This window comes from Trachinotus anak, unplaced genomic scaffold (assembly GCF_046630095.1).
Source record: "Trachinotus anak isolate AG129_WGS33_773 ecotype Australia unplaced genomic scaffold, CSIRO_AGI_Tana_v1 ptg000014l, whole genome shotgun sequence".
Classification (NCBI taxonomy): Eukaryota; Metazoa; Chordata; class Actinopteri; order Carangiformes; family Carangidae; genus Trachinotus; species Trachinotus anak.
The window spans coordinates 1704383-1718660 of record NW_027273865.1 but is presented as its reverse complement, the minus strand read 5'-3'; the positions used below and the strand labels follow the sequence as shown (position 1 = coordinate 1718660).

At 41.7% G+C, this 14278-nt stretch overlaps 1 long non-coding RNA gene across 1 annotated transcript in view; it reads right to left on the bottom strand.

Moving 5' to 3' along the window:
* LOC139632140 (uncharacterized) overlaps positions 1-13354 on the bottom strand; it is a 182522-nt gene extending 169168 nt beyond the window's left edge. The window contains exon 1 of the long non-coding RNA XR_011693506.1: positions 11967-13354. This is a non-coding gene — a long non-coding RNA (uncharacterized lncRNA). The remainder of the gene's footprint in view (positions 1-11966) is intronic.
* Between the last annotated feature and the right edge of the window lie 924 nt (positions 13355-14278).

Sequence of the window (14278 nt, the reverse complement as noted above, 5' to 3'; positions counted from 1 at the left end):
TGTTAGTGCAAGTAAGTGAAAACACTGAAATTACCTCCTTGTTTTTAGATTGGATGATCTCTGTTTAACATTTATTTTATTATGAGTTAGCCAAACTAGAAATTAACAGTACTGGCTGTTAACGGGTAAAAGTTCACCGTATACCAGTGTCTGCACCCGCAGCCACAGCGGACTTGTTGTAGAGAGATATGCCACTTGTTTTGATATTTAAACATATACTGTAATAAGCAATACAAAAAATACCAACATAGTGACTACCTCTATCAGTCAACAGAAGTCTGTCAGTAAAAAAAATGCGTTAGCTTACTGTGCACATCATTTTTCAGCCTTTTACATTCCAGTTCTTCAGAACAATCCTGGTTCAAACTGTGCTTATGCATACACACATACAAATTTACATACATGTATATGAAGAATACAGCCATATTCATGCCAATGCATTGTGTTCTCTGAGCTGATGTCAATGTTAACCTGTGGATATTTTCATATTACTTTTTCTATTTTCACCCCTTCCGCTCTTCGCAGCTTCAGCCACAGAATTTTAATCAGCCAGTTTTGGAAAATATATTTCTCTGATGTCTTTATATTTTGAGAAGGAAAGTGGGAAAAATAATCTTTCTGCCTTTCTACCTTTCTTTTTTGCCTCTGCCTTTCCTCCAATACTCCCTCTCTTCCCATTCTCCAACCCTCTCTGCCTTTTCTCTCTTTCATCTCTACCTCCTCCTTCTCACTTTGCCTGTCCTTACCCTTCTTTCATCTCCTCTCGTCCCCCCTTCCCCTCCCATCATTCCTCTTCTACCCTTTCTCTTTCTTCCTCTTCCTCCTCTCTTCCCTCTCCTTGCTTTCCCCCTTTCTTTGTTCCTCCCTTCTATCTATCCCCGCTGTCAGTGTGTGACAGATTAGCTCTCATCTCACCATTACCATTTAATGACCCAGCCTTACATGGAGACACTCACCCATGAAACTCATTACATCAAACATGACATTCAGCTCACAGTGTGTGTGTGTGTGTGTGTGTGTGCGCGTGCATGTGTGTGTGCGTGTGTGCGTGCATGTGTGTGTGAGACAGGCAGTGATTGTGAGTGAGTGACTGCAAAATGGTTCTCCTCTTGTTTATTTGTGAGGTGCACACACAGGTCCATCTTAGAGGTAATTTTATATTTGGTCGTGGGTACAACTGACCGAATGTCTCACACACACACACACACACACACACACACAATGATCTGCAACTGTAGACTGAGTTTGTGTGCATGAGGTTTTCTACTCTGAAGATGAAAGTAAATTAAACAACACTGTAAAGAACTGCTGTAAATTTGCGATGGATTTACAACAGTATTATACTGTATTTCATGATAATTGTAAAATACTGTTAAATATTCATCCTTCACATGTAAACCAACATTTATGGCGGTCAGTTAACCAATAACAGTACATAACTGTAATTTAACAGCATAAAACTGTATTTTTTTTTTAAACTTTGGAAATACGCCCTTTCATCCCTTTGTCACTCCAGTCACTCCATCATCACCGTTTCATTAAACTGTTCTTTAAATAATGTCCAGTATCCTTAGATACTCAAATGAAGCCGCCAACAGTCAGTAAAGTTAAAGTTATTAAGGTTACTCTCCCACTGCAGAGTGAAGAAGAAGCTAACTTGTGTTTACTTGTGCTACTATGGAGCCGACTGGACAACTGCAAACTGGAAGGACAGGAAGAAAGTCATAGAACTTTCCAACAATTCATAAGTTTGTTCTTCCGTGTCAACCAGTAACATGCTGGCATATACTGTAAAATTACAGTAAAGGCCAGTTGTCCTACTGTCATATACTGCAATCCAATATACAGTTATATACTGTTAAAATACATTACAGTACATGCACCTTAAAATAAAAGTAACATTATTTATTTTACAGTGAAATTCTTCACCGTAAAAGCGAAGTGATGTTTACAGCACACCACCTCTCTGCACTGTACTTCCAGATAACACACATACGCACACACACTGATACACAAGCACATAGTGATATACCCACAACCCAATGAACAATTAATTCACAGCAAGAAATGGAAACATAAAACATGTCGCGCACACACATTCAGATGCACGTGTAAAACGCACAAACACAGACACAAGAGAACAGATACTGGAACCACACATGCTCTGACACTCTCTCTCAAACACACACACACACACACACATACATCCCAACAGATAGTGTCTATTTTTATCTCGCTGCTGACAGCACCCTGTCCCACTGTTCACACTAAGCTGAGCTACATAATTGGCTGCCATCTATCCTCTCTCTCTGCCTTTCACCGTCTCTGTCTTTAATTCTGCTTTTCTCTCCCTCCCTGCCTCTTCTTTTGATTTCCCTCCATCCCATACTTGGTGGTAACCCCGGCAAGTTGTGTTCAGTGCTAAAACCAAGCTCCCATTTTCTGTCCCAGCAGGAGGGCTGAACTGCAGCAGAGCTGAATCACAGGCTGTGTTTACACAGAGACTAGAGAGAAAGGGATGAGAGAGAAGGAGATTCAAGAGGAAGAGTGGATGTTGGAGGAAGGGAGGAGAATGAGGAGAAAGGAAAGACAGGGGTGTTTGGGAGAAAGACAGAGACAGAGGGAACATGTCTCTGAGGGTATTTTTAGGTTGCTATCGGGCCTGTTATTTAACACCTGCTGGGTCTGCTGGAGAGGAGACGAGGAAAGGAGAGGAGGGGAGAGAAGAGGGGAGGAGGGGAGAGGAGGCTGGGACTAGGGTCCAATAGCATTTTATCAAATCAAAGCCAGTATCAAACCTGCTTATTAAATCCAAATCCTTTTGAAATCCCTTATTGAATCTACTTAGGTTAAGCTTTGAACAATGTTATATTATAAATAAATTCATATTTAAGAATGATATACATAGACATATATACAATATATATAATGTTATAATGTTCAGTTTGTGTTGAAACTGTTTGAGAGTGTTGCTTTTTTGCCTGAGCGTCATTTATTGAATTGAAACCATATTTAACTGCAAACTGCGATTTGAAAATCATGAAGATCTCTGATATGACCCAGAGGAGGAGCAGACAGGAGAAAGCAGGTTTCATAACAACAAAGAGCAACGATTTATTGCTCTGCTGTGTGTGTGTGTGTGTGTGTGTGTGTGTGCACTCATACTATGTTTGATGGACAGTGAAATGGAGGGTAAATCTACAGAGGCTTCACTTTACAGCAACCTCCATCTGCTTCTCTCTCTCTCTCTCTTTCTCACACACACACACACACACACACACACAAAGCACTCATGGATATCTGCCTTTAAAATCCCAAGTCTTTTAATCTCAGAGGAGACTGACACAAACACACACACACCCTTTTGGCCTTTGGGAGGCTCTACATGATTCAGGAGAACAAGACGGCCAGCAGCAGCAGAGCCTTATCAAACAGACACCTCCTCACACTGGAGGAGCTGGACACAGAGAATGTCTGGCATTTTGCTTAGTAATTGAGATAAGAGTAATTTATTATCAATTAATTAATCGATTATCAAAATCGATTTCCTGTTGATGGACAATTAATGAACATTTTTGTACTGCTTACATTGATATTACTCATTATTACTTATATTTGATCCTATTGGAGTTATATTCCAATAGGATCAAATCTATGACCAAATCTGCTTTTTTCTTTCCATTGTTTAATTTGATTTCTCACTCTGAGCATGGGCAGCAGCAACAACACATACACACACACACACACACACACACACACACACACACACACACACACACAGTGTTATTGTGTACAGTTCTCTCAAATCAACCTGCACCATCCATCAACAAGCTGTCAGACATGACCTTCAACTTGAAGAAGGAAAAGAGATAGACAGGGAGAGAGAAAGAGCATTGGGCAGAGGAATGAGACAAGTCACAAAAGAAAAAAGGCAGACAGGCAGGACGGGGAAAAGGTAAGAAAGATTAAAAAAAAGAGAGATGGATGGGATGAGAATGAATGACAGTGGCAGGGAAAACATAAACACAGAGCAAGATGTGATGAGCATGAGATGAGTGTCCTACAGAGATTAGCATGCTGACATCCATACGGAATTTACACTGGAGTTGTGCTTGTCATGTGTCTTTACTCATATTCAATTTAAACTTGACACATTTTGCCATTTTCTCATTAATCCCTTGGTTGTCAGATCACACGTGAAGAGTCCAGTGGCAAAGCGGAGAAAAGAAAAAGACCCCCTCGTTACACTTCAGAGTTATCTGCTGTGAGCTTTTAATTCAATCCAGAGTGGGTCTTGACTATCCTGTAGGGGTATCTGGTTTGTCGTTTCACACAGAGAAGGTCACTGAAGCGCAGGGGAAAGACAAGAAACATTTATTTGTAAAAGCATTACAGTGTTGTTAAAGTTTTCAGGGAACTCCCTGATCATGTCTGTTTGGTTTGCTTGAACAATGGAGTCCTCATTCCCAGCTGCATTCTTCTTTAAATTCAGTCTGCAGATCTTTGACATGCTGCAACTGCTGATATTTTATGTATATTATTGATGGTTATTTCTTTACACTAACACACAAGTCTCCTGAGCCCAAGTAACGGCTTCAAATTGCTTATTTGGTCCACAGTAATTATTTCAACACTGCTACTGACATCATTAAATTACCCACAACAAGTTAAGATGTTCGTGAGTCGTTGTTAAAAACACAGTATATCTGCTAACAAAAAGGTGTTGAGTTGTCTGTCCATGGTACAACAAACAGAGACGTCAGCATCAAATGCTAAACTGCTCGGCTTTCAAGTGCACGCAACATTTAATTTACCTCAAACATGGTCCTCCAGCAAATCAAGAAATCCATATGAAACCCGAGCGCCTTGACAAAAACAGGAGTTTAGGTTTTGGGCACAGTTAGAGGCAATCATTTTACACCACTGTTAATTTCCTCATTAGTCTGACAAAGCAAAGGAACTGCAATCCCTTATTTGGGCAGAAAAGTGGGTCACACTTGTGTGGTCTATTTAGAAAAGCTTCATCCAAACAATCTTTTGAGAAAAAGAGAATTTACAAAAATAAACTGGAGACAAAATGAGAGGTGACGATGAGGAGGAGAAGAAATAACACCATGTCGCAGTATTTGTGGCTTCTATGTGTGTCCTCAGGAGAAAACAGTACACCTACAGTCTACCAGCAACACCCCCCCACACCCCTCACCCACCCACCCACCCCAAACCAACCAGAAAATCTCCGGAAAGACAGAAAAGGGAAGGAAGCAAGCAGGAAGGAAAACGACAAAAAGAGTGAAGGGAAGTGAGATGGTTGGACAGATGGATGAAGAAACAGATGGGTGAATAGATGGAGGGATTGGGGGTATAGCTCTAGGGTGGGAGATTAAGCCGCAGATTAATTCTTTAACCAGACAGGATGCAGAGCGTCCGCCGGTATGTAAATCACACATTATGATCTGGATATTTGTGACGGCCTCTTACCTGCTTATTTGTCACTGGAATGGGGGTGTTGTTATGTAACAATCCTTCATGGGTAACAAGTGTTGGCTGCTGGAACCGACTCTGATGGCTCACTCCAAAAAAGCCTGAATTACATCTAAAGTTGCACAGAAAGGAAAAGTAACATTTCTGCATGACAGCTTGCAAAGATCAAAAAACAACCTAATTCAAAGAGCAGGAAAATAGTTTTTTTTTTTTTTTCTTGACAGAGCAAATCTCAAAGGAAATTAGATCGGCATCAGCCAGTTTTGTTTCTTAGTTGCCAAGCAGGTTTAAAAACAGAGCGGTGTACTTGTAGACATGTTGGATGGCGGTCAAAGTGCCAGCTTAGTTTCTGTAGCTGCCAATACAATAAAAGGTCTGCTGTACTTTCAAAGTCTGATCACAGATTGGAGCGCTCAGGTTTAACTCATAGACAACCTCAATTATACAGACAGAGGTTTTCTGTGACACTAGAAAAGCACAAAACCTGTTGTGTTTTCACCTGCACTGTCAAAACCAGAGGGTCCATCACTCATATCTTCCTTCCAAAACTGCTAAATTCCTGAACTGATTCTGTTCAACAAAAATGGACTTAGCCTTATCTTTTCAGACAAATTTGAAAGGTAATGGACATTAACAGAAGTAGTACTAAAATAATCACTGACAAGCAAACATTTTGTATGTCAGTGGTTCTTTTACTTCTATAAATTAAATATCAACATCAGCCATTTTTAGATGTGATATGCCTTTTGGTAAACTGTGACTTATGTTTCTCGTTATTTTTACATTTTATAAGCAAGAACATGAATTCATCATAAATATAATCAGAAGATTCATCAAGTGTGTAAATAATTATTACCATCCTCAATGGATGGAACCGCTTGACTGTAGTATCCAGAACGTTTGAGATAAACTATAAATGACTTGTGTTTGAGGGTCTTTCATCAATTTCAGTTTGGTCTTTTCTGCACTATGTGATGAGGTAAAATATAGCAGCCAACATATGCGTCATGGGTAGAAGAAGGTGGAAAGCACATCAGAGCAGTGTGTTGAGAGTAAGTGTGGAGGTGGGGATGTGCTCTTTCTCGCTCTGCTAATGGGATGTGAAGCAGATTGTAATGCTCTCCAGATGATAATAGTCACCACAAAACAATGCATCACTCCAGTCACATTAACACATTTCACTCTATTATCGTACTCAAGCACGACACTGGATGGCTCGCCTCCCGACTGACTGTTCCTTTGCCTGTCTAGCTTTTGTCTGCCTCCTTGTCTACCTGCCCTGCTTTTGTAAGCCAGTCTCTTCTTTGCTGTATGACTAAGAGTGTGTCAGCCTACATGTCTGTCTCTCCATCTGCCCTCCTGTCTGCCTGTGTCCTTCTACACCATCCTGCTCGGCAGCTAGCCTCTGCAACTGAATGTATCATAGCAGCATGTCGGCCTAAACAACCTTCAACCCACTTGTGTGTTTCTGAAGTTGGACATGAAAATTGACAGTGTTAGCCAGGGGAATCTGCACTGACCAAAACTCCAACTCACCTCTTTCCCATAATCGCTACAAGCTTTCAGAGTCTACATTTTCTTTTTTTTCTTGACTTCCTTGAAGCTTTTCCCAGCTTGCAAGGCTCTGTCCAAGGTCCTGCAATTACTGCAACTTCAAATACACTCTCTTGCTACAAGCCTTCATTCTGTCTGATGGGAGTTTGAGTTCTACATCACAACATGTTTTTGAATGCACATAACTTTAGACATACACTCTATAAGTAATAGCTGAAGATCTGGCCCCATCCCAATCTGAGTTGTTCATCTGCGGATACTTAGTCCCATCTGATACTTTTATTTTCCTGAATGTTGATTAATTATGTATAGCACATTGAAATCTGCTGTAATCTGTTCCATCTGACAGAGGCCTACCTCATTTTTCACCAGCTAAATGATCCTAAGCTAAATACTTAAAATTCTGTTTAACTGATATTAGGTTTTTGAGCTATGATATGATAGCCGTACTCACAATTGTACAGTGGTGTTACCTGGTGAGATCCCTTTAACCAGGAAACCCAAAAGTTTTATTTTGACTGTCATCAACAAACTCACTGAATTAATTAGCAATTACCCAGTGACAGTGGTCATCACCGCTGGCTTAGCTGAGAATTTCCTCCCTACTGTCATAAAGCAAAGCTGACTTGCAACACTGGCAGGCTGACGTGAACAAAACACAGCAGAGTTCAGTAAAGAAATTATCCAATTTTGAATGGCTTTAAAAGCAGTTCATCAAAATATGCTCACATCGGCCTTGATACCAACCCTTAGGGTTGACAAGGGACATGTCTAGTTGTAGTAGCAGTCAATGTAGCCATTGTAATTGCAAGTATTGGTCATATTTAGAGAATCAGTCTGCAAATTATGGCTGGAAATACATATTTATTCACTGTTAATTATCAAATAAATTATTCACAAATCAAATGTGTAACTATATGCATGAAATAACGGAAATGAGCAGTACTATATACTATATAGATATACTGCGCAACTACACTAAATAGTCTAGGCTTATAGTCTTACTGGGTTCTTGCACTTTATAAATGCAAATTCTTTGCTCTAAAAACAGATTACAGATAGATAAGAATCCAAGGACTGAAACCACAATAAAAATAGTTACATATCTTATTGATTTTAGTAAAGATATTCTCTTCTCAATTAACCCTCCCTCCAGAGGGAGGTCAGAGGTCAGGGATTTGGTGTCTTGCTCAAGAACACCTCAGGAGGCAGGAGGTTTGCCAACAGTCTCTGCACTCACTACATCAACCCTCTGCCCTGCAAGCTCATTTCATGTCCTGTGGCAGGGAAAGGCAAACACAAACACCGACTCTATCTGATGGCATGAAGACCTCTGGCTTTGTCTGCATCTGCCCAGCTTCTCTGCACAGCCTAACTGTATCTGTTCAGCATGATAAACCTTTATTATATTTGCAAAAGTACAAAGGCTGGATGATATGGCCAAAAAATGTTATCACTTTTTTTTCATAATAATCGTTATTGATAATTATCACGGCATACATTAAATTCCATCAAGGAAGACAAATTCAACATATTTGTTAGATCTCTAAGATATGCACAATTCAAGTACTAATGAATATAAACATTACTCACAAGAAAACTCCACAGGGTACCTTTTGATTTGAATTTCAAAGGGTATATTGAATTTGGGATTGAATCCTACATTAATCATGGGGTTTGTTATAGTTCTAAACAATAATTTATATTTGAATCATTAATTTGATATTCTCTGCAATCAACATTGTATAACAAGTCTATAGGAGATCTCTCTTGTCCTGTGTCAGATCTCAGCACTAACATCAGTTTCTAATACACTACCCCTGAGAACGTCTCTATGGGACACTCCTCCATTACATCTTGTCTGAATCAATCTATGAACTCCTAGCAGCTTTGCTGGAACTATTCAAGGTTTTGGACCCATTGAACAAGCTCACTGATGCGCTCACATTATGTTGGAGCTCTCCAAGGTTCTTAAAATTATAGTGGCTCTCTCCATGGTACTGAAACCTAAGTCAGCTCTCAGCACTGACATCAGTTTCTATTACTAAGTCCCTTGGTCCTGAATTTCACTCAGTTTTTTTGAAACTTTACATAAATTATAGGTAGCTCTGTTGGAACTATGCTGGAGCTCCCCATGGTGCTGAAACCTTGGAGCTTTTCATGCTTCTTAAATTCTTTTTCCATGGTGCTGAAAAGAAAAATGATGATTTCTGAGTGTTTCTGAAACCACATCAGCTCTCGCTACTATACTGAAACCATATCAGACCTCAGGACTGGGGTCAGTCTCTACCATGTTCCCCCTTGAGACTAAGAGCACCTGTAACAAGCATTCCATGGTCCTGAATCCCAGTCAGCTTGATTTAGGATATCCATGAAGTATGAGCATTTTGCTCAGATCTCTGTGGAGATGATTATTGGATGTCTCTTTCAGATCTTTCTTTGGAACAGAAGCTCTCTCAGTGTGGAGTTGTCACTGCTTCCTAAACACTCCCGAGCTTCTCACAGGCTTCTGTTACCAAACAATGCCTCTGTCCTGCTGTGATGTTTTCTGCACTGCCTCAAGGACAAACAATAAAGACCATCATGTAAATAACTTAATATTTTCTGATTTATCACGTGCTACTTTACCAAACATGCCACAATGAATTACAAAATCACATATTCACATGAGTCTCAGAGCAGACCTTTCTCTCCTTTCCTCCCACAGTGGGTCCAAAAGTCCAAAAGTCTGAGACCACATCATTAGAAAGTATTTGGACAGTTACTCTTTTTTTTTTTCCTTTAGGCTTTAGGCTTCTGCACATGGAATCTAAAGTATAATAATGGATACCGCATCAAAGTGCCAAGACTTAACTTTAGTTTCAGTAGGTTTATGTCAATAGTGAAAGAAATGTGTGTGAGATATAGCCCTTCCAGTACACAACAATACATCAATTTCAAAAGTAAAACACATGATTGCAAAATGATTTTTGGACAGCTGTTCAGTTTGAGTTCATGCACAAAAGACCACATACATGGCTCAGAGTTCATTGAGAGTTAGACTTTGGAAGAGTGGTCTGTCAATATGTGGAGTTAGAAGATGACCATTTAAGGGAAGAAGATAATAATGAGGCTCAAAAGCTGGTAGGCCAAGGAGCACAAGTCCTGAGGATGACAATCATTTGCATGGTGAAGAAAACCCCTTCATGACTGCACAGCAAGTCAAGAATGATCTCCAAGATATAAGTGTACGTGTTTCCTTGTCAATGATCGAGAGAAGACTTCATGACCATAAACTCAGAAGATTCACCAAAAGATACAATCTGCTGGAAAGCCTGAAAAATAGACAGCCATGCTGCAGTTTGTGAAAACATAGAGAAAGAAAACAGCACAGTTCTGACTGGTGAAACAAAAACCAACCTCTGTTAAAATGATGATGAAAGAAGAAAGTGTGGAGAAAGAAAAAGGAATAGTTCATGACCCAAAGCCACCACCTCATCTGTCAAACATGATGCTGGTTCTGTTATGGCTCCTGCATGTACAGCTGCCAATGGAACTGGCTCCCTGGCATTTACTTATGATTTCACTGCTGACAGAAGCAACAAAATGAATGCAGAGGTCTACAGAAGCATTCCGTGAAGCGAAACGCATCAAAACTCATTGAATGACATTTCATCATTCAACCAATCCCAAACATGCGGCCAAAGCGACCATGAAGAACTTTTTGGGGTGAAGAGGTGGAATACCCTCGACTGTCTGGGTAGATCATATGGCCTCAATTCAACTGAGCTGCATTCCACTTGCTGAAGATCAGATGAAGGGCAAAGACATCCCCACAAAATATTAAATACAGTGATTTTACATGATTGTGTCTGTATCTGTCCAGTTACTTTAGAACCCCTGAACTTTGGGCACTATGTATTAAAAGGGCTCTATCTCCCCTGTAGTTATTTCTTTCATTTCTACCTGAATGTGCTGAAGCACAGAGCCTGAAAAAGAAAAAAAAACACATTTTGGTTAATATGTAAAATATATTGCAAAAAATCTTTATTATTAAATCGTTATTCTTGAATCATATATTTTTCAGCCCTACTGCCCCTCTATTGTATCTTCTTGACTCTCCTCACCTCCTTCTCCCCCATTCCCCATCCTCTCCTTCCTCCCTTCTTTCCCCCCCTCGCCCCCCACAGTTCTATCCCTTGCCCTCCACTGCCCCCTCTACTCATTTCGACCATTTCCTCACCTCACCTTTCCAGACTCTTAAGATCCTTACCTCTGTCACTCTTTCCTTTCGCCCTTTCCTCCCTATTCTCCTCTCCTCACCTCTCCTCCTCTCCTGCGTTCTCATCTCCTCGCCTCCTGCATAATAGATGTGGCTGTAACGCCAGTCAACTGGAGCGGCATGATGAGGCAGCTTTAGAAACAGAGAGTGAGACAGACGGGGAAGGAAAAAAAGAGTGAGAAAGCCCCCCCCCCAAAAAAAAAGGGTTCTATTACTGTTCGCGCGCGCGAACGGATGCAACCACACGTGTGCGCGCAGAAGCCCAACGTACACGCACGCACACACTGAAAGGCACACATTCCCATACAGGCACGGGGGGGGGGGGGGCGACTGAACCACCGGAGACACCGCCGGCAGCAGGAGCAGCGCCGGTCGGGCTGTGGGGAGCTGGAAGTGAACTGAACGCAGCTTAAGTGAATGAGCGAGTCCACCAACCCCAACACAGGCGCAGTGCACAGAGCAGGCACACACAGCGAGGTTATGGCAGAGCCTGATCAGATTACAGCGATGATTCATTTCCTGGGCACCAAGAATAAAACTACTGTTGGCAGCGTGATGAGCGTGGCATCCCCGTGGCGGAAAAAGAAAGCGTAGCTGCATAGCAGAGCTCGGTCCCACCGAGCATCCTCCGCCATCTCACACACCCTGCATCATTAACGGTCTGCCTTACCTTCATCGATCTCCAAATCCTCTCTGGCCTCTTCTCTCCAGAAGCGCCTCTTCCTCCCGATCCGTCCACTAACAGATGAGTGAAATCTCACAGAGAAGCCCCCGCCAGGCTTTAAAGGGGATCCGGCTCGGCAGCTTATCCCAACTCCTGCTCTGCTCTCCTCCGCGACTCCTCTCTCATCCACGCACGGAGAGAGAGAGCGAGAGAGAGGGGGCTATCTTGGTAGTTTTTCTGGGGCTGAAGAAACGGGAGTGTGTGTGTGTGTGTGTGTGTGTGTGTGTGTGTGTGTGTGTGTGCGGACCGGGCAGCAGCAGAAGCGGAATTACTGGAACAGACGTGCGCGCAGTCAGGCAGCAGGAGAAAGGGGGTGAACTGGGGATCCAGGTGCTGGTGGTCTCACCGCGCAAACCCACTAGAAGCACTCACGTATTACACAGATCCTGAAACGACAAGGGTTGGTGGATGGAGGGGTCATATGGTTGCTGAAAAACTCATTGTAGCCTCCCTTTCGCCCCCCAAAGCCCAATTAACGTTACTCCAACGTATTTAAAGTAACAGGGGCGTTAAGAGCTGTGCCATCCCTGTTCCTTTGCTGTTTCATTGGAGCGCAGTCCCCGGAGAGATATCCACAGCGAAATGAAGCCGAGAAAAGTGGCGTTACGGGGGTTAATAGCTCTAATCCCGATAAGGTTCTTCTGAAGTCCCGGTAAAAATCCGTGCGCAGCTCCGGTTCCTGGTTCTCAAAATAACAATATCATGGGAGAAAACTACACCCACCAACACCGATGGTGTCCTTGAGTGAAAATACAACCTAAAAATCGCTTATCCAAGCATCCGTTTGGGTCTACCAGCTATTCCTCCAGGTAGGGCCCTCTTTAACAAATAAAAAATTTCAATCCCAAAGCATTCGGGTACCGTACACGGTCTCCACCCGCCAGGACTGGACGCTGGCTGTCCTCCCCCCACGCCAAAGAAAGGAGATGGAATCCCGGTCCCGCAGCCTTAGAGGTGGTCCGGGCGGTGTCCAGCTCCGTCCTCCGTGATCGATAATAAATCACATATCTGGCAGGCGACTCTGATAATCCAACGAGGGGCTCTGAAAACAATTAAAAAAAATACAGTTTTGAGGGAAGTGAAGTATCTTGAAGCAGCGGCTGAAGCTCCACTTTTCACCTTAGGTGTTAGTAAAGGTTTGCAATCCTGCGCAGCCGAGCGAAGTCGCCTGTCTTCAGAGAAATAAACCCCCCACCGTTGGAATCTGCGTCGAGGCGCCGAAGCGTCACAATGTCGGTCCGATTTTTTTTTTCTTCGTCCGATTAATTCCTCCTACACCCTCACTGTGTCTGATCCGATCTGTCGGTGACAGAAGGTTTCTAACGGGCGGTAAAGTTTCAGATTCCTGCGCGTGCTTCCCGCCGGTTGGAGGCAGCTGCAGGCGCACGAGGCTGACTGACTGGTTCGACTGGGGGGGGGGGGCACAACAAGAAGACACACCCATACAGCATACCTATCTATCTATCACAGTAATCATTTTCTGCCTTTCAATGTCTCTCTCCTGTTATTTAAAGACTGACTTTAGATAGATAGATAGATAGATAGATAGATAGATAGATAGATAGATAGATAGATAGATAGATAGATAGATAGATAGATAGATTATTTGTTAAACAAGCTCTAAAATACAGTGGATGTTTATATGGTTTATATTTGTGACTGGTTTTGACATTTCACCCCTCCGAAGGTGCAAATAAGGCTCTAGGCCTATATTATAAGGACTTTGACCAATTTGACCCCAAACATAAGTAACATCCTGTCGAAGGATTACATACTACATTTCTTTGACTGTGAACGACATCTCAAAGAAAACATTTTTTTTTCATATACAGCACATTTTTTATAACATACTAATCATTATTTGGTGTGAAAACAATGCTTTATTATAATCTCTGAACTCTTCCACCCTCATCAAATGTGGGGATAGGGAGTGAATAGTAATTTTCTCAACAATGAGTTTTCACAAGGTTCAGAAAATACTGAAAAATCCTTTTAGCTGCTGTTTATCCTCCTCCATGGTTCCATGTGGGAGCTCTCTTTGGTTCTAATAAGTAATTTAATTCATGGCTTGTAATTTATCAATAAAGAATTAGTAAATGATTAATTACCTACTAAAAAGCCATTAGTTATTACTTATAAACAATTTATAAAGGTTGGCTTATATAAAATCGAACCAGTAGATATAAAGATATTTCTTCTTAGACAAAAACAAATGAAGGGAGAGAGCACATATTGAAAACTGAAATAGACTATGTGTT